The 21,114-nt window shown below is 43.3% G+C and overlaps 1 long non-coding RNA gene across 1 annotated transcript in view; it reads left to right on the top strand.

The window, feature by feature from the left end:
* Positions 1 to 543: 543 nt before the first annotated feature.
* The window catches only part of LOC149472124 (uncharacterized), a 94,309-nt gene continuing 73,738 nt past the window's right edge, over positions 544 to 21,114 (top strand). The window contains exon 1 of the long non-coding RNA XR_016315310.1: positions 544 to 743. This is a non-coding gene — a long non-coding RNA (uncharacterized LOC149472124). The remainder of the gene's footprint in view (positions 744 to 21,114) is intronic.

Here is a 21,114-nt window from a genome sequence, read left to right as displayed (position 1 = left end):
TCACATCAAAGTCGCACACATCCGCAGTCACATCAAAGTCGCACACATCCACCGTCACATCAAAGTCGCACACATCCGCAGTCACATCAAAGTCGCACACATCCACAGTCACATCAAAGTGGCACCAAAGTCAATACTTTCCTATTTGCAAAAAAACGCAAAACACATCAAAATCACAAAATGTGCCAGAAAAACGCATCGATGGAGAAACACAAAGGTGTTAACCTAGCATAAAGAGCATCCCAGTCGCAATTTGTGACAGCAGAACTTTATTTCCCCTCTATGTAGTGGATGTGTATTGATTATTGATTGATTATTGTCGGATGATAAGGATTTTGTTTAGTGTCACTTTAACGATTGTTAATCTGCAATATGGGACATTTTTGTCTTGGCTTTAGAAGCTGCGATCCAATGTCTGCTGATCCTCCTCTGCTGCATCCCATGTCCAGCCAACAGGCAGCCTGCCGCCTATCTCAGTCGTCCAGCGGGCGGCGCTGTGCCCTCTCCATAGGCCGTGTGTAGGCGGGACCCTGAGCCTAGGTGGGTAAGGAGGAGCGGAGATCTCCGGCTGTACCTCTCCCGGCCTCTCCCAGGACAGAGGAAGTCTCCGCTCCATTCATCCATCCATCCACAAACTTCTCTCCGCCTTCCCCTGTCTGGAGACAGTCTGTACTCTATGTGTGACGACTGATCATCGGGGAGAAGGAGAACGTCCGGAGAGCTTGCAGAGGATCCCTACAAAGGTAAGATGAATGGGGGAGCGGACAGATCACACCTAGATCTCCTCCCAGAACTTCTGGATCTCCTCCCAGAACTTCTGGATCTCCTCCCAGAACTTCTAGATCTCCAACTAGATCTCCTCCCAGAACTTCTAGATCTCCAACTAGATCTCCTCCCAGAACTTCTCTTAGATCTCCTAGAACTTCTAGATCTCCGATAACTTCTGCTAGATCTCGTCGATCTCCTCCTAGATCGGAGGGGGGGCAGGCTGTCCTCATTAGTCCTCTGAGTGTCCGGAGTGTATTGTGAGCCCCCAGCATGGCTCCATTGTACCATCCACGTGCCTCCAATCAGTGTGGACACAACCAGAGCCGTCATCACTCTTCACAACAAAAGCCTTCATCATCATCGTCTGGAAGGGGCTCGGCCACTTTATGAACCTGTTGGGTTATTGGGAAGTACTGATGATCTTTGTCTTTGTTAGAAGCTTACTGTAAAGTTGTACTGAAGGCAGAATCCCAAATGACATGTATGATGTGGTCTGTTACCACCATTAACCCCTTAGTGATGCTTCATGTTCTGCCCGGCTTCTGATTGTTGGGCTGTGGCCGTCTTCATTGGCATTGAATGACATCAGCAGCGGTGTAGCGATTGTCGCCAGCGCCTGAGGGAAGGCAAGTATTGTGCGCCTAACCCGGGACTGTTAGTATTCCCACCAGAAATATATATAAATGATACATATTAGGAAAATCTGTGCTCTACCTGAGTTCCCCCGTGTGCCTACAGTTCTCATCCACCTACCTAAAGCTGGCTCCTTTTTTTTTTCTTTTTTCTTTTTTTTTCATTTAGCCCAAACCAATTCCCCCATCCATACCTTCAAGGTGGGTAAGGGAATCCTCCCCACTGTGTCATTGTATTCAGGGAATCCTTCCCACTGTGTCATTGTATTCTGAAAGCAGGACTACAAAGCAACATTTTCCAACAAGCTCATTCATGAGAAGTTAATCTTTAGATCAATTTATTTCAAACTGGAGCAGCCATAGATGGATTTATATTCTGCCAATCTCTGCTGAACTGGCTTAATTTTGATCTATGTATGGCCTGATTAAGTGAGCACCCTTCACTCTATACCCCCACTCCCATCATCCTCTAATTGTGCACCCCAACACTAATCTCCGCTCCCATCATCCTCTCGTGCACCCAAACTCTAATCCCCACTCCCATCATCCTCTCAGTGTGCAACCCAACTCTAATCCCCACTCCCATCATCCTCTCAGTGTGCACCCAAACTCTAATCCCCACTCCCATCATCCTCTAATTGTGCACCCCAACACTAATCTCCGCTCCCATCATCCTCTCGTGCACCCAAACTCTAAACCCCACTCCCATCATCCTCTCATTGTGCACCCCAACTCTAATCTCCATTTCCATCATCCTCTCATTGTGCACCCCAACTCCAATTCCCACTCCCATCATCCTCTGTGTGCACCCCAAATCTACACCCCACTCCCATCATCCCCTCATTGTGCACCCAACACTATACCCCCACATTTCATTGAGCACCCTACTCCCATCATCCCTTCGTACACCTCAACTCTATACCCCCCACATCTCATTGTGCACCCTACTCCCATCATCCCTTCATACACCCCAACTCTATACCCCCATATCTCATTGTGCACCCCAACACTATACCCCCACATCTCATTGTGCACCCTACTCCCATCATCCCCTCATACACCCCAACTCTATACCTCCACATCTCATTGTGCACACCACTTTTATCATCCCCTCATTGTGTACTCTGTTATACCCCCACTTCTAATTGTGCACCCCACTCCTATCATCCCCTCATTACACGCCCCAACTTTATACCTCCATCCCTCATTGTGCATCCCTGGTCCCCACACCCCCTTTTTGTCCACCCAGCTCTATGTAACCCCATTTCACCCTCCCCTCAGGCTCATTGATGGTTGGAGGAGTTCCAGTTCATGACATGCCAGTTGGCAGTGGTCCCTGGAAAGGGGAAGGGAGGTCAGAGCTGTCCTCAACTATACCAAGCAGTGCAGTGCACATTGAGTGGGAGCTCACTCTCCACAACTGCTCCCTCTCCAAGCTAGAACCGTCCAGCAGGACCAGCCTACACAGTCTAAGAGTAGGGAGTGTGCTGCTGGCAGGACCAGAAGGGGGAGCGTGCACAGACCCATATCTTATCCCGTACCCTTACTAATTGTGCACACCTTACAATTTTGCGCCCAGATCAACTGCTCCTGTGCCCAGCCCATGCTACCTCACTGGACGCCATTTCTGTGCATGCGCAGGCGTTCACTCATCTTGACACACCGGATCTATGGCGAATGTAAACTGTGTACATTCTAAAGAAGACTGTGAGCAGGCAGGTAGGTTTATTTTGTTTCTCATCTGCTCTGCATACAGTCCTGCTTGCTCACGGTTTTGGAAATAGAGACTTTAGTTCTGCTTTAAGTGGACTTTAATGCCAGGGACACAGCGGCATCTGTATCATGTGATTGTTGTGATTGACCCACACAGCCATCACATGATCAGGTGCCCATTCTGATCCTTTACAGTGATCTGTTTTGATCAAGTCTAAGTCCATTGAAAGAGAAGTTGATTGTTTATCAGCTATTTGATTGTTTGCAGTGTTGATTGATCACACATCGATCAGATAATAACATTGAAGTGTGTATGGCCATTATTAATTGCTGAGCAACAAATCTATTTAAAAATGTCACTGTTAGTGAAGCCATAGAACATCATTCTGATCTACTTGGCAACAAAAATTGCTGTAACAAAATGAGGGATAATCACCGTGAGAAAATTATCGGTGTGTCATCAGCCTTCGAAGTAAGTTCCAGACGTCTTGGGAAGTAATGTGAGGATTTGTAGAGGGACAGATTCCCGTGATTTCTTTCTCTTCTCACCCCTCTGTAGGGCGATTTCCAATCAGCACAATGCTGTCTGTGGTTGTCTGGCCAGGAATGTCTTACATACACATACCATATGATGACTTGGAGATGGACAGCAGTGAAACACTAGTAGTCTGAGGAATGTCCCGGGAAGCCAGTAAAGCGTCAGATCGTTGTGAATCACCAGGGTGATGGGGTGTCTTATTTACATTTGGAAAAAGGGATCCACAGTTTAACTGATGCCAGGCTTGTTCTTGTGTGGCTGTAATGACATCCAGCTTTTGTTTAGAGGCGCTCAGTGAAAAGAGTTTATCTAGATTACACCCATTGCTTTTCCAAACTTGCCAGACACGTTACATTCTGATTGTACAATCTCTGTGCGATCTACCAACAAGTAGTGCAAGGGCCTACCAGATCGAGTACAGATTGATTGGATGGTTTAGGTAGGTGGGTTTAGGTAGGTGCTCATACTGTATAGGTTTGGTAGATCTAAAGTTCATTTTTACAGTCAGACTGTAGTGTGTGTTGGGAACCTTATGGTGGCCATGCACACATCAATAAATATTTTTTTTCCCAATCAATCTCTCCCGATAGGAATATTGGGATTGTCTAATCGCCTTTAGATCTACCAACAACTATGTAGCACAAAGACCTGCCTGATGGGATATAATTTGATTGGATAGATTGGGTAGATCCCCATATTACATAGTTTTGGTAAATCTAAAATTGTAATGTGCATGGTGACCCTAAAAGATTCCTCTATTCACACGTAGGCTGCCTATACAATTTTCTTGTACAATTTTACTTTAGATTTACCAATCCATATAATATGAGGTCGTACTTAAACACTTTCAATTTGTATGCAATCAGGCTGGCCCTTGCACTATGTACTTGAAGGCAAATATAAAGGAAATTGAATAGGAAAATTGTATAATGTATGGCCAGCTTAACAGATGAACAAATTCCCCTTGCAGGCTATGCAGTCAAAATACCCGCTGAGTGTATGCATCAGATTGGATGCAGATGCTATTCGTTCAATGGTTTTCCATCAGGCTCCTTTAACAAAAAGTAATTGAACAGGTAACTTTTTCGTCAAGCGGATCAGTGCTGGCAGGATCATACACTCCTCAGATTTCGGCTGAGCAAGAGGGAATTGGATCTGGGTATAGTAGGGTTGCCACCTCATCTCTTTAAAACTGAACACATATTAATAACACAGGTTCTGTGGCTAATTAAGGTGGTAATTAAATTAGCCTCAGAACCTGTGTAATTAATATATGTTCGGGTTTAAAGGGATGAGGTGGCAACCCTAGTGTAGCTTTAGATCAGTAAAACAAGCTCAGGTTTGGGTACCCATGTGATCATATATTCGGTCAATGATGTTACAGGCATCCTCACCCCTTTATGTACGGTCAGCTGTGGGGTGGGATTGCCCTGGCCGCAGTCAGTTGGGTGGGAGTGACAGCTTCAATCTGGGCTCAATCCGAATCTGGGCTCAATCCTACTACCTTGATTGGAACAGATTGTTTAGGCAGCAGTGAATTCCTATTGGTTAATTCTGCTGATCAAGCAGATCACATCTGAGATGTGGTGAGGTCATCCTTGTGACAAATAGTGACATTGTCAGTCAGTTATTACCCTCTTAGTGAGCTTGGAGAATAATTGGCAACATAATCAACTTCTCTACTATGCTTTCTATATTTCTCATATATAATTATACAATAAAGGTTCACAACCTTTCCAAGTGACATCATACATCTCTGTAAATCTAAATTACATTTTATTACGCTTAATAGTATGTGTTTATACCTTTTATACTATATCTTATATGGCGACTGTTTACTGCCTTTGAGAATGTAGACTTCAGTAGTTCTTTTATAGTTCTGGTCTATCTGTGCTCCAGATGGTTTACAAGAAAAACAGTTGACATTTTTTTTTCTAGGAAATCAGTTTTAAATGTGAGTGGCAAAGGGTTAAATACCTAGCGCTGAATGTTTCTTTTCTGGTGGTTTTCATCTGACCTGCTCCTAGTCTGTCGCTGTTTATACAGTTTCTCATTTCTTTCTGCCATATGGTATGTGATTGCTACATTTTCAGTATAGACTGCACGTCACTTTGTGAACAAAGATCTCCAGCATGGTCTGTTCTCAGGATTGTTTTCTGAGAATATCGGCAGTGCTTGTCTCATTTTATCCTGCACCTCTGGCAAACCAGGGCTGTAAACCAGATCTGCTGCCCTTGGGGTTTTTTCTTTTTGAAAGAAACCGAAACCTTAGCTTTTTAAAGTGATATTAAACCCTTCCAGCTGCTGCTTTAATCACTTACTGAGTATGCGACGTCTTTATCTTTTAATCAATGCCTGTGTTCTTGTTTAAGGGGTTAGTTCACCTTTCTAGAAAAATAAAAAGGTGAGCAAAAGTCGTCCATAGATCAGTGGTGGCAAACCTATGGCATGCGTGCCACAGCAGGCATGCAGAGCCCTCTCTGTCGGCCCGAGAGTCAAGTCGCACCAGCAGCCGAGCATCGGATAACAGCGCACATAGGGGCCATGCACATGCTCAGAAAGGAGTAGCAGCGTCAGGCGATGATTTCACGAACCGCGACTCGCTAGCTTTCACATGGTCAGTCAGTGCGCTGCCAAGGATATATAAATTGGACTGGTTGTGAGTTTTAATACATTTGTTTTTATTAACACAAGATTTTAGCTTTGCCCCCATGTGCTGGTGGTCAGTGGAACTTTGCCCCCTTGCGCCGGTGGTCAGTGGAACTTTGCCCCCTCTGCGCCGGTGGTCAGTGGAACTTTGCCCCCTTGCGCCGGTGGTCAGTGGAACGTTGCCCCCTCTGCGCCGGTGGCCAGTGGAACGTTGCCCCCTCTGCGCCGGTGGCCAGTGGAACGTTGCCCCCTCTGCGCCGGTGGCCAGTGGAACGTTGCCCCCTCTGCGCCGGTGGCCAGTGGAACGTTGCCCCCTCTGCGCCGGTGGCCAGTGGAACTTTGCCCCCTCTGCGCCGGTGGTCAGTGGAACGTTGCCCCCTCTGCGCCGGTGGCCAGTGGAACGTTGCTCCCTCTGCGCCGGTGGCCAGTGGAACGTTGCCCCCTCTGCGCCGGTGGCCAGTGGAACGTTGCCCCCTCTGCGCCGGTGGTCAGTGGAACGTTGCGCGGCACGGTGGTCAGTGGAATTTTTCCCCCCAGCGCCGGTGGCCAGTGGAACTTTGCCCCCCCCAGCGCCGGTGGCCAGTGGAACTTTGCCCCCCCCAGCGCCGGTGGCCAGTGGAACTTTGCCCCCCCCAGCGCCGGTGGCCAGTGGAACTTTGCCCCCCCCAGCGCCGGTGGCCAGTGGAACTTTGCCCCCCCCCCCAGCTCCGGTGGCCAGTGGAACTTTGCCCCCCCCCCCCAGCTCCGGTGGCCAGTGGAACTTTGCCCCCCTGCGCCGGTGGCCAGCGTTCAGTATTCAGGTTTAATTGCAGTGTTTGCACTTTGCGATAAATAAGTGGGTTTTGGGTTGCAGTTTGGGCAACTGCAGGGTTCGTCATCACTGCCATAGATGGACCAAATCTCTGCTGGTTCAGCAAATACTGGTCAAGATTTGATCCATGTATGAGCAGGCTGATTGTACCCAAGTCGATCTATTGATCGACTTGGGTACAACCAGCCTGTCGGATTTTAGCATGCAGTTATTGTCAGTGGCTACAGCCGCTAGCAATAATCATTGTGTTCTTCCGGCAGGGACCACGTGACAGACCTGATTGGATGACCCATGCATTTCTTTGAAGCAGGGGGTGTAAACAGTAGTGTTTGTTTACATTCTCTTACCTCCTGGTCCAATCCGGCATGCTAAAATAACAAAATGGAGGACTGTTGGATCATATTGGAGGCAGCCAGGTGTAAATATAAAACAGCGGTGTCCGTTTACTCCTGGCTGTCCATAGAGCACGGTGGGCTCTGTCCTTGTCCACTCTGAATAAATTGAGGGGACATGGACCTGTCATCCAACCTACTCTGCTCCGATCAGCAGGGGGTCTGTGAGTGGAATGCAAACCACCTGTGTGAGACGGGGCCTTGCTGTTAATAGGGCAGAGTGACGACTTTATTGGTGTGGTGATACATCTTCATTAAGGCATCCTAAGAAACTGGGGTGGTAAATGACTGTGTTGTATTTCTGAAGTGCTGGTAAAGAAAAGTAGGGAAGAGACCTACCTGCCTATGGGAGAATTACTGTACAAATCCTTTGGAAGGTGATTTGTTTTGCACACATGTATTTTAGCTGTTGTGCATTAATTTCAGCTCTAATTGAACTTTGAGAGGTTTTTATTTTGTTTAATGATTATTTTGACCATCGGGAGAGATGTTCATTGGATCTCTCTACAAAGGCTTCTTTTAGTCTATTTGAAGCGGTAGTTGCATCCTTTAGATTGTCCTGTGACTGTTTGGCTTTGTTACAGTGTGTATGCTTACTGCAGCATGCTGACATGAAGGAAATGACACCTCCAAACCAAAAGCTGTAAATTGTGGAACAATATAAAAGCTGTTTACATTTTAACTTGCATACAGTAGAACTATAGGCAAAAAGAATTAAAAAAAAATAAATTGGATAGGGTACAGGGGTGTTAAAACCCTTGTCTATTTCTTCTTTTTCTATCTGTGTCCCATTGGCAAAATTTCTCTTCACATTCTGTGCCACAGGGAAACCCTCCAAAGTGAGGGAATTCCTGGTTGCCACTAGAATTAGTGTCCCCATTTCCTCTCAATTCTGGATGGTGACAACACAAAATGTGGGATTTTATTTCACTGTTACCTAGTGATCACGTTAAACATGACAAATAGAGCGGGTGAATCTCCCTGATGGGGGGGGCACAGACAGCAATAAAGACCTGACAGGCATTCGATTCCCTCTCCACTATATCCAAAACAAAAGGGAAAAAAAGCTTTGCATTTTTTTATACTTTAAAGTGCTTGCATATACTCAGTGAGGTGACTGGTCTCAGGTGATCCAGAGATTAAATAAATCCTCCTGCGTAAGTTGTACCTGTTCATATGCAGCCCTCGCTTCTTTGCAGCCTATTAAATCACACAGATCAAAGACTATTTCTGAGCTCCAGCAATCGGGGCAGGGATCTAATGTCACACACTGCACAGCAGAGAGCAGGGAGCTGCATGTAATTTGAGACCTGAGTGCCCACATATAAGCAATCTTAGTCATCATGCATGCTGGACATTTTTACAGGGGCTGGTTTAAGTATTTTGGTGGTTTTTTTTTTTCTACAGCCAGTAAACTCCCCAGCATGTTATCCTATGTGTCCATGCACACGTAGGTTTTAATCAGCATTTTTTTGTCTGGAAAAAACCCCCAGAACTAGTGGGTTTCTAGAGGAGTTTTTAAATAAAAAACAAAAAACAAACGCAAATGTGGCTAAATGCTAATGCAAAAACGTGTGTTTTTAACACAACTTTATACCGCTAACACTACCAGCGCTATTAAAACACCCAGTGTGCATGGAGCCTTATAGAGAAACATGGACAGCAAAGGCTGCCAATCACCTGTGTGCCAGAGGGGGGGTGGGACCATCTCCCGAGATTTTGTTGTGTTGGCATAACCTGTCAGAAGTGGCTCATGCAGATAGCAGAGGATCAACAGAGCAGACAGACATCTCACACTAGGTGTTTTGGATTGAGGCTAGTGGCCACTATTGAGTAGCCTTTTTCAACCTTTTTAACATGGAGGAACCCTTGAAAAAACTTTCTGGTCTTACAGAACCTCTGCTAATTACTACATCTACAGATCACAGTACATTAGTGTGATGGTCACTAGGATGAATGATCCATACATATGTGGTCATTGGGAACACATCCCCCCTTACATATACTGTAGCTAAAAAGATCATTGTTGTCAGTGGCCATTTATCAGAGAGGCAGAATTGTCATTAGTGGATGGAAGGAACCTCTGGTAGGACCGTGGTTGAGAGAGCATCCTATAGAACGATATGCTCTTTTTAATTTCAGAGGTTTAAGGACACTTTAACTTTGTATTTTTACACATAAACCAGTCTTTAGATGTGCACCCAGATAGCCCTCTGGGTCATTTATGTAGATTGCAAATACTTACCTGCTGCAGTTTTGTAGATACTGTGCATTGCACTAGTTTTGTGTGAATGGGCTTTCTGGTAGCCTGTGTGTTATCAGGGGTGTCAAGCTGGCGGCCCTCCAGCTGTTGCGAAACTATAAGTCCCATCATGCCTCTGCCTTTGGGAGTCATGCTTGTAACTGTCTTTCTTGCAATGCCTCATGGGACTTGTAGTTTGGCAATAGCTGGAGGGTCGCCAGTTTGACACCTGTGTGTTAAATTGTGTGCACGTTTTCCAGCATGCCATGCTGGCAAACTTTCCTGTAATCCTCAGCCACAATTGTACATTCCTCCACATCCAGCAGGCATATCATGTATTTATTTACATTGTTGTCCATTATCTATTATTGGATTTCCGTCAAGGACCTGAAAACATTGTAGCCACAATTTGCAACAAGGAAGGACATTAGCAGCACAGTATTTTTTTTTTTCAAGGCATTGTGAAGAAAATGTGAAAACCATGTGTACAGGATAATAACACATTGTGTGTTCTGCACCTATTGTAGTAATACACAGATGGTGAAATCTATGGAATAAAAAGGCAGAGGGAGACAGCTGAACATATAAAATGTGCCAGAGATGTAAAGTTGTTAAAGGCTAAGTTCACCTTCGGAAATAGAAAAAAACAATAAACATATTTTTGCATGAAAAATATGAGCATGTATGATGAGGTGAAATGCCAGGCCCCTGCAGACACTTCCTCCAGCTTTCTGCCTGTTCCCCTGTATGGGAGTTCTCTTATAAGTCACCAGTCACACCGCTGCGATTTCAGGTGCAATTTCTTTATTGCTACTTGTGAAGATTTTCAACGATTTCTTGCAATTTGTAGTGCGATTTCCATGATATTCTATGTATGTGAAATCACGACAAAACTGCAGAAAAAGTAATTCAAGAACTACTTTAGAAATTGCGCTGCAGCAAATTGCACATGTTAAGGCACTATAACTATATTCCCTTCGCACACATTCCTGGAAGTATGGCTCATCAATAGAGGGTCCTGTAGCGACTACCAGCTGGGACTGGAAACCTCATAGACAAACGTACATGTTCGAAGAAAGCAAAGAAGGGGCGCACTCTCCTCGTGCATTACCGAGATAAAAGGAAATTTATTTAAAATGACAAAAATGGATACTCACAAACCAAGGTTCATAAAACAAGCTGAAAATCAGTAGGACAGTCCGACAAAACGGTACTCTGACAATGGGGTATGCTAACGCATTTCTGGAGACTTGCTCCCTTCTTCAGAGCTAGAGCAACTGTACAAAGAGCCAACTTATATAGAATAGGAAAATACATATAATATTTATATGTCAGCTCTTTGTACAGTTGCTCTAGCTCTGAAGAAGGGAGTACATCTCCTGAAACACATTAGCATAGCCTGTTGTCAGATTACCGCTTTGTTGGACTGTCCTACTGATTTTTAGCTTGTTTTATGAACCTTTTGTGAGTATCCATTTTTGTCATTTTAAATAAATTTCCTTTTATCACGGTAATGCAGGAGGAGAGTGCGCCCCTTCTTTGCTTCTCAAGATTCCCTGATCTTTAGAGGGCTGCACCCCAACAAGTGTTGGTTTCTGTGATCCTGGGAGGGCGCACGGACTTGAGCGCTTGCGTATGGGTTTTTTTTTTGTTCTCTAAACTTACATATTAGCCAGCACACCACGGATCTCGATATTGTCCAAAAAGGATTTTATTCCAAAAAGATCACATCACAAAAGTGCAACGTTTCGGAGCCACGCAGGACACCTTCGTCAGACATGTGATCATCAGCGAATGACAGCCTAAACCAAGAAGTGACCTAATAGGGTCAGCACTGCTGTGACCTGTGGAATTGATCCCTTCAGGGAGAAAGCTGACAGGCGGCTTAACAAGTACACACTGGACAGGAATTTCTGTTATACACAGAATCTGGTGCAGTTCTGCATAGTAACCAATCGGCTTCCAGGTTTTATTGTCAAAGCTTAATTAAACAAGCTGAAGTTAGAAGCTGATTGGCTACCATGCACAGCTGCACCAGATTCCTGGTGCACCTGTTTTAGTAAATCTTCCTCCTAAATTTCATAAAAGGGATCACTGTTATAAACGTAAGCCCTGCATTGGTGACAGCAAAAAATGTAACAGGCACACAGCGAATCATATGGATGTAACTCATCACATAAGCATGTAGACATGGTCAAGAGATCCACTAGTTCAATTAAAGCAATATTAAACCCAAAAGCAAGCATTTATATATTGCAGCGTACCAATTCTTAGATGTGATGACTGCATTCGTTTTCTTTTTTAGGCTTTTTCTTCTATTTTCATCTGGTGATTCAGCCAGCAACTTTGCTGTGTTTCAAAAGCTCAAGCTCTCCAGCAGAATGCATCAGTTTACATGTATGAGACCATTTGTTTACCACTGGCAGGAGTGATTAAAGTCAGATTTTATTAATTCATGTAAAACCTTTATCCAAAAAGGAAAAAAAAATTGTTTGCTCTAACTGATTACTCAGGAGTTTGGCTTCAATTTGTTATTGCATTCCAATATGCAAATTTAACGCCTGTACACAGGTTTTTTTTATCTTCATGCATAGAATAAAATGGAAGGTAAAGCAACTTGAGTCTTTACAACCTCTTTAATACCGCTTTAAACATTAGAATGTACAATCTGAGCTGCTTACCTATTTAGATGTTCCTTTTCTAAAAACTCTAGCAAGGAAAAACCTGCTCTTTGTTTATGAAGGGCCTGGGGAGCTGTGTTTACCATAATTAACCCATTCAGTACTGTGCTGGAAGATCTCATCTGTTGTAAACTAGATTGGAACACTTAGCCTTTCTGTTGGTTGGAACAGACTAACACTAAAGTAGTTTAGCCTTGACACCTTCTCCTAAGAAAATTCTTAAAGGGAAGAAATATAAAAAATAAGTATGCTGTGTGAATTGGAATTCATATGAAACATATAGTGGGGTTTTCTTAAATTTGGGGGCAGCACAGTGGCTGAATGGTTAGCACTTCCGCCTGGCAGTACTAGGGTCGTTGGTTCAAATCCCAGCCACAGCACCACCTGCCTGGAGTTTGCATGCTCTCCCTGTGCCTGCGTCGGTTTCCTCTGGGTACTCCGGTTTCCTCCCACACTCCAAAGATATGCTGGCTCCTGTCTAAATTGTCCCTAATATGTGTATATATGAATGTAAGTTGGGGACCTTAGATTGTACATCCCTTGAGAGTTAGGGACTGATGTGAATGTACAAAATATATGTGTAAAGCGCTGTGTAAATTGACGGCGCTATATAAGTTCCTGAAATAAATAAATTTAACTACAAAAAGAAGTTAGGAGATAGAGTACCTACCCTTCTGCTGCTATGTGCCAGCAAACATTGCTATAATGAAGAGAACTCTCCTTCTAAAGATGTTTCAGAAACCTCTGACACTTCCAGGAGTGTCGATCTCCAGTTCTGCTGACTCTCATGTAACTAACTACAGTCACAGTTTTGAGCATTTCAGTAGATTTTTCCAAGTGCGCTGTTGAACAAGCATTTAAGTAGGCCTCTGGAAGAAGCTTCAGACTTTTCGCAGAATTGCTATGCCAGTGTAAGAGCACAGATTCCCAGTAGCAACTTAGGAGTTGGTAGAAGGAACCATTTGGCAGGGACGATGCGATCTGAAAAGATTTAAGGGGGTCAGTTTTGCTTCATTAGAGCAGTGGTTGGTGGTGTGGGTAAGGGTTGAGACACAGTAAACCTATTATTTTCTCCACAGGGAACTCTTTTATTTATACTTTGATTTTACTGATGCCATGCTGAATTTTCACAGCTAGCAATGATATGAGAAAGGGATCAATGTAGAGCTTACAGCATCCTCTATGCACGTGTAGTGCTAGGTAGGCTAGGAAATGTCTTTTTATTGTCATTGTAAGTAGGTACAACATATTAAGTTCAACCAACTAACAACCATCACTACAATCCTTCAGCACCAGCAATCAGTGCAGCTTCCACTGAGTACAGTAATTCTTTTAATACATAAATATGACATCACAGCATATAGTATGGACATGGAAAACTCCAGTACCAGATCCCATTGTTTATCTGTGCATCAGATTGACAAAACTATAAGGTTTCCAAAACATTCTAGAGCATACCCAGTCCCGAGACATTCAGTAGCATTAGGCACTTAATCCGGTACATTAGCCGCATGGCTCACTCAACCTCTCCACACCATGTCAAATGTGGCTGGTATGCCTCTATTTGCATATGTAGCCTTGTATAGGGGTAATGCTTTATTAACCCTTTCCAGGCTGTTATGGAAGGGGCTGCTAATTTTTTTCATGAAAGAATAATTATTTTCCTGGCATTATAAAAAAAGTAGGGTACGTATCGCCTTCGTGAGAGCTAAGGGATCAATCAAGCCCAACAAGCAAGTTTCAACAGAATGTCATAAATTAATTGTTGTAACAGCCTGTATGCATTTTGCAACCTCCAACCAAAATATATGAATAAAGTCGGCCTGAGAAGAAGCACACCACCAACAACTGGACGAGCAGGAAAATTTTTTGTCAGTCTGTTAAGGTATTTAAATTGTATAAGGTGATCTCAGGCTTACACCAGCCTAGTGAAGGAGGGCCCCCAGAGATCATCCCAATCATCACCATCCATTTGGGGAAAATCAATTAACCAGACATTAGGGCAAGACAGAAGAACCATAGACATATCAATAAACCACTGATTTTATATATTAGATAGAGCAGGGCTTAAAATTTCAAGTCTAGACCTACTAGCCAGGCACAAACCTTACTGTCCACCAGTTGCCCCACCCAACCTTGCCCAGGTCCGCCCCCTTAAAGCTTATGAAATTAAATTTTTCTTTAGAATAAAGAGTCCAAAATATAAAAAACTGCAATTATAACATAGCTTTATTATGTCAATTTAAAACAAAACTCCAACACAGAATTAAAAAACTTTAATGTATGCTGCACGCATTGCACTTGGAGAGGATGGATAGCTGTTCATCCACATATTATAAAGGGGGGCTTCCAGATTCTACCTTCTATTACACCCTTACCACAATTTGGTAAGTCACCCAGGCTGCATGCCTTGATAAAGGTCTGATTGGAATATTAAGGGAAACCCAATGTCATTTTTTTCATTAATACAAATATAACTGTGGGGGGGGGAGGGGTATGTCATTTTGGTGACAATACATTGTTGAATTATAAATCATTCCTTTACTGGTTTATAATTTACCAATATAAATAAGCCCCCACTGACCTTAAGGAACGTTGCACTTAACTACTGTATATGTGTCAATATAATTATCACTGCAATCAAGGCGGTGGAGAGCGGGCCTTGTGTCCCCCAAGGCGGCGGAGAGCAGGCCTCTCTTCGTGTCTCCCACGGCAGTGGAGAGGGTGTCTCCTCTCAGCGGAGGAGAGCGGATCTCTCCTGCACCTGTCCCCTCAGTGGCACTGCCAGTGTAATGGCGGAGCCGGAAACCAGAACTTGGCTTCACAATGAGGCTTTGAGCGCAGGTGCAGCTGCTCCATCATCTGTGCTCGCTGCTCGTCACACAAAAATTTCTCCTCGTATTTGGTGAGCGGGCGGGCAGCTTTTTCAAGCCCTGAGATAGAGCTTTGGTCAGGGTATCATCTCTTAGTAAAGCCTCCAAATCTCCCAACAGGCACAACCACACTAGATGAACCAAACTGGGTATAGAAGGCATTTTGAAGCTGCAGATATTGAAAAAGGTAAGAGTTGGGTATCTGGTATTGGGATTTTAAGGCATCAAATTGTAACAGCACTCTATTCCTCACCAGTTTGAATGAAAAAAAATCTGGTGTTTGAATTCTTTTCTCCTCTTAATCCCAAACCAATTGCTAGAAAAAAAGCTGGATGAAAAATGCTGATATAATTTTTTGTCGGCTTGTGGTGGTGTTTTAGGAGTGTTTGGTATTTTATTAGCGTTTTCTACAACAGCAAATTTTTTTTTTACGCTCCTAAACGCTGAAGCTTGAAAAATGCTACTAGCCTAAAATAATATGCATGGACACATAGGATAACACTATTTAGCTTCTAGGAGCAGAAAAAACTTTCAACTTCCCATAAGATTATCCACTTATCGGTGCCCATAATAGCTGCCCAACAGTGCTGCCCATCTGTGCCCAACAGTGCTGCCCATCTGTGCCGCCTATCAGTGCCGCATCATCAGTGTCTCCTCATCAATTCCCACCAGTGCTGATTCATCAGTGCTGCCTCATCAACGCACATTAGTGAAGGAAAAAATTTACCTGTTTGCAATATTTTATAATATAATTTTTATATATTATATTAGAAACAAAGAAAAGGTTTTTTCATTTTTTTTTTTTTTTTCAAAATTATTGCTCTTTTTTTCATTTATAAAAAGTAAAATGCCCAGTGGTGAATAAATACCACCAAAAGAAAGCTCTATTTGTGTGAGAAAAAAAAGATAAAAATTTCACATGGGTACAGTGTTGCATGACCGTGCAAGTGTCATTCAAAGTGCAATAGCGCTGAAAGCTAAGAATTGGCCTGGGCAGGAAGGGGGTAAAAGTTCCCAGTAGGCAAGTGGTTAAACAGTATATGCTTTTAACATATTTTATGCATGTAATCTATCTGTAAAAGCATCCTTTGTGTAGACAGCTAAAAGCTCTGAGACTGCAGCTGTCAAATTTAATATAAATAATAAATTAAATAATAAACAGCAAAAACTATGAAATATTTATTTTTTTTGTGCTTGGAGGTTGAAATGTTTTATTTTGTTTTGCCAACCATGTGGTCTGTTTAGAGTACAAATTAGGTGTAGCCATATTCTTGTTATTTCTTTATAAATAAAGCAATAATATGAAACTAGATCTATACTGTAAGCAGGTGTTGAATGTGGATTTCAGTTTATTATCAATTGTGTCTGACCAAAAGGTCAAATAACGTGCCTTGTGTGGTAGGTTTTGTTAGTTTTATGTCTGCAACAGATACATTTTATTTACATTGGATTTCATAGAATATAATTGGTGCAAAGTGAAATACCCCATGCCTGCACCTGCAGTGATGAACCAAACAAGACTGTGTACCTTTTAGCTGTTTGGATATTCTCCAATGGAAAAAACAAGACAGTAGGCTTTTTTGTGTTGCCATTATAGCAAGAGTAGGGATAAGTCAGGATTTAGGTTGCAGTTGTAATCGAGCCAATAGGCTTCAGAGCTGATCAGTGTATTCTGGCAGCAGAGAAGTGCTGCTGTCAGAATACAATGACATAGCGGAGAGGATTCCTTCATCCACCTTGAATGTACAGATGGAAGAATTGGTTTATTTTTTTGATCAGCCAGCTGGCTGATAAAAGAAAAATAAATTGAATCGCCTATGACCAGCTTAAGAGTTTTACATCCATGTTTAACAATGAGATGGGTCTGTAGCTGGAGCATAGGGATATTAGGCTGGTTTGAGCAACGTAACAATGATGGCTCTCAAGGACTCCCGGGAGAAGACATTCGCTTTCTGAAGATAATTAAAGGTAGATGCTAGATGTCCGGTAAGGGCATTGGAGAGTTTTTTTTGTAGTAGAAAAGTGTGGAGTCCCCACCAGGTCCTGCTGTCTTATCTGTTTTGAGCAACTTTTAGAGCTATGAGAACCTTTGTGTCTGTGATGTCAGAGTTGAACAAGGTTCTCTATCGTTTCAAGAAGGTGGGGAGTTGAAATCTTCAAAAGAGTTGTTCCGTTCTGTAGCTGGAAATGTGGGCAGGGAAGGCATCGAGTTGTGACAACTAACCATGGGTAGTATATTAACTGATTTGCTAGTATGTCTTCTCTGGTTGGTTCTAAGGGTAGTAGGGCATGTTTTCTGTTCTAAACACAGGTGTTTTGCTAACCTAGAGGTTTTTTTTCTCTTCCAGCATTATCCTTGAGCCACAGATTCAGTTTGGTCTTGATCTTGTCTAAGTGGTTGTGAGTACAGATGTTGAATTATGGAATTGGACTGGTCCAATTCTGATTTGAGTTCCAATTTGCATTTATCCCTCTGCCTTAGACAATGGGAGGCAATTTTCGATGCCATCTTTTTTTCTACATAAGTTCCCCTTTCTTTCCCTGACTCCTATCTTATTATGTACCTAAGTACATAGGTACATATATACCTGAGTAATAAAACTTTTTTTTTTTTTTATAAACGTGTCTGTATCTGGTTGGATGTGTGTAGTAGCAATTCTCAGTGATTTCTCATGGTGCTTATCAGACATTTTGTTTCTAATTTTGACATTTCTTCATTCTTTAAAATAGTTGCTTACAAATATAGGTGCTGCCAAAAACTGAAGACCTAACTGAGATGCTGCAATGTTATAAATGTTTGTTATGGATTTGATACTGCTTTAAACATTGAATACATTTTCTGTGTTTCTATTTTAACAAAACTGTTTTAATCTGGGTAGGCTTGACAGTATTGTCTGCTTATGTTGTGCATATTTTCTGTGTTACAATATTGATTTGGACAGATGCTATATACTGACTTATACACATTGCAAGACTTACTCAGACATTGATTAACCATCATTCACATTTTGCTAAAGACTCATGATTACTGCTGCACACCTCCCAACTTTTGAACTTGACAAACAGGGACATTACTGGAAAATGATGACTGAAAGCATGTACGGTCATAAAGGTGTGTTCACATCACAATTACCATATGTTATGATAGAGACAATTAAAATATACCTGGATACACAGAAAACTCCTGCAACCATAATGTTTTTTAAACTCAAAGTCCACTTTAGGCAAATAGTAAAGATCCCAGTCCCCTGAACTTTTTTTTTTTCCTTAATTGGCTTTGGTGTAATAAATCACCCTGTCTTTACTACTGTCCCCCACAGACTTGCTGCTCCAGGGCCATTCCTTATGTTAAACGTCACCCACTTCTGTTGAGCCCAAGGCATCAATGCTCCACTCCCATTTTTGTCTAAAAAGCATTTTTAAAAAGTATCACACAAGTAAAACAAATAGCATGCTTACTACAATTCTATAAAATATTTTTTTTTTTTACATGGAAACCGTACAGACCGCTGCCTGACGCACCAATCCTTCTTACTGCCACTATTGTCTGATCGCCGGGCCACTTTGTCTTCTCTAACTACTCCTGCCACAATAATAAGAGTCAGGAAACAGATCCCGACCTTCTGAGTGGAGTATGTAAGCCAAGACTGTCTTGCTACTTGTCATATCAGAAATGCCATGCAGTGTAATTAAAGTGGGATGTAGTGGAACCATACTGTGACCCTCCAGATTGTGGGATTTAGGTCAAAATGTGGTACAGTTCCATGGAAGCTGAGAATATTGAGACATATGCTGTTGTGTTACTGTTATGGAGATCTATAATTAATACGTTTTGACAATATACATTACAGTTTATTTTTCTCAGGAATTGTAGGAAAGGTCATATTCGAACAGTATCCTATTACTAGCCATGGGAAAACATTTCAGATGGCTTTTGGTAAGAACAGCATATTTGCGTCCTCTGGTGAAAATGCCGGACTGTTATGCTGACCCTCTGACTTAAAGGGTTTAGACCAGGGGTGGGCAAACTTTTTGACTTGAGGGCCGCAATGGGTTCATATATTGGATCCGGGGACCGGACCAAGAGTAGATGAATGATGTGTATGTGTCATCCATAGTAAGTATAGTAATATTCCCCCATAGTAAGCATAATAATTAATCCCCCATATAGTAATTAATCCCCCTGTCAGGAATCTAGGAATGACCAGAAAGGTGTGGACTGACACAGGGAAACGCAGGTTTCAGGTATAGTATAATAATACAGGTTATTATTAGCCACCCAGATATATATATATATATATAAACGCACAGTGAACAAACCAACCTTCCACTAATCTTAGTAGGTGCAGGAACACAGGCGTAGTCAGGGCTGGAGAGGTGGAACGGTCAGGCCGGCCGTAGGGTTCTGTAATGACCGTTTGGTGGTACCTCTAGTGGTCCCCAGGACAGGATTCCCCAGGGCGCGGAGTCTAAGTCCCAGTCTGCTTATTCACCAGGGCCCCTGATGGTGGGGATGGACTTGGAGCAGACAGGAACCAGGTCGCGGCCCCTGAGTACACCTGCTAGTGGTAGAGGGCTCCGCCAGAGGTATGTGCACGTACGGCTAGATCCGTGCAGGATGGATGGATGGCAGAGTAGTTAGCATGGTCAGACGGGCCAAGTCAGCAACGTGTGGGCAGCAAGGTACCAAAAGGAGCAGGCAGAGAATGGTCAAGGTCACAAGCCGGGTTCAGTAACTCACGGGCAGCGCGGTACAGGGGATCAGGCAGAAGGATGGTCAGGCAAGCCAGGGGTTCAACAGGGGACGGTCAGCAGAGGTCAGGATCAAGCCGGGTCAGCAACGAAGCAGGAACACAAGATACCAGGTACAGAGGCTCATGGGAAAACATACACCAAGGCCCAGATCACAGGCCTGGTCATGCCTTAAATACACCTTTCTGCAATCAGCCCCAGGTTTGGCTGATTGCATGTGTGAGCTTCTGGCTGCTGAGAGCACCCGCTGGTCAGCTCTGGTACTGCAGCCCACACGGCAGGTGAGTCCCACCACCAGTGCTGAGTCCATTCCTGACACCCCCATAGTAATTCATCCCCCATAGTAATTCATCCCCCATATAGTAATTCATCCCCCATATAGTAATTCATCCCCCATATAGTAATTCATCCCCCATATAGTAATTCATCCCCCATATAGTAATTCATCCCCCATATAGTAATTCATCCCCCATAGTGTAATTCATCCCCCATAGTAATTCATCCCCCATAGTAATTCATCCCCCATATAGTAATTCATCCCCCATATTGTAATTCATCCCCCATATTGTAATTCATCCCCCATATTGTAATTCATCCCCCATATTGTAATTCATCCCCCATATAGTAATTCATCCCCCATAGTAATTCATCCCCCCTATAGTAATTCATCCCCCCTATAGTAATTCATCCCCCCTATAGTAATTAATTCCCCATATTAATTCATCCCCCATATTAAGTCCCCAAGTCCCCCCTGTGTCAATTTACTTACCTTTGCTCCGCGCGTTCCTCTCGCTGTGTTCCCGCGCCGTTCCGGTCTTCAGGGCGGACTGTGAGAGGAGCCTAGCTCCCCTCACGTTCGTCACGCTGCCCCGCCTACACACATCCTGACAGCATCACGCTCTGCGGGCCGGATTAAAAGGTCCGCCGGGCCGTAGTTTGCCCATTGCTGGTTTAGACAGAAAAATGGAAACACTACATGATTTGAAGATGTGAAAGTGCTGACATGTTTCACGTTGAAAGCAGAAGTAATGTAACATTCTTTGCTTCTGCTGTGTGATGAGAC

The sequence above is a fragment of the Staurois parvus genome, unplaced genomic scaffold, assembly GCF_062004578.1.
Source record: "Staurois parvus isolate SC_StPar_1 unplaced genomic scaffold, SC_StPar_1.0 ptg000022l, whole genome shotgun sequence".
NCBI lineage: Eukaryota > Metazoa > Chordata > Amphibia > Anura > Ranidae > Staurois > Staurois parvus.
Note: the sequence above shows the minus strand (reverse complement) of the source record. Positions and strands in the feature narration are given on the sequence as shown.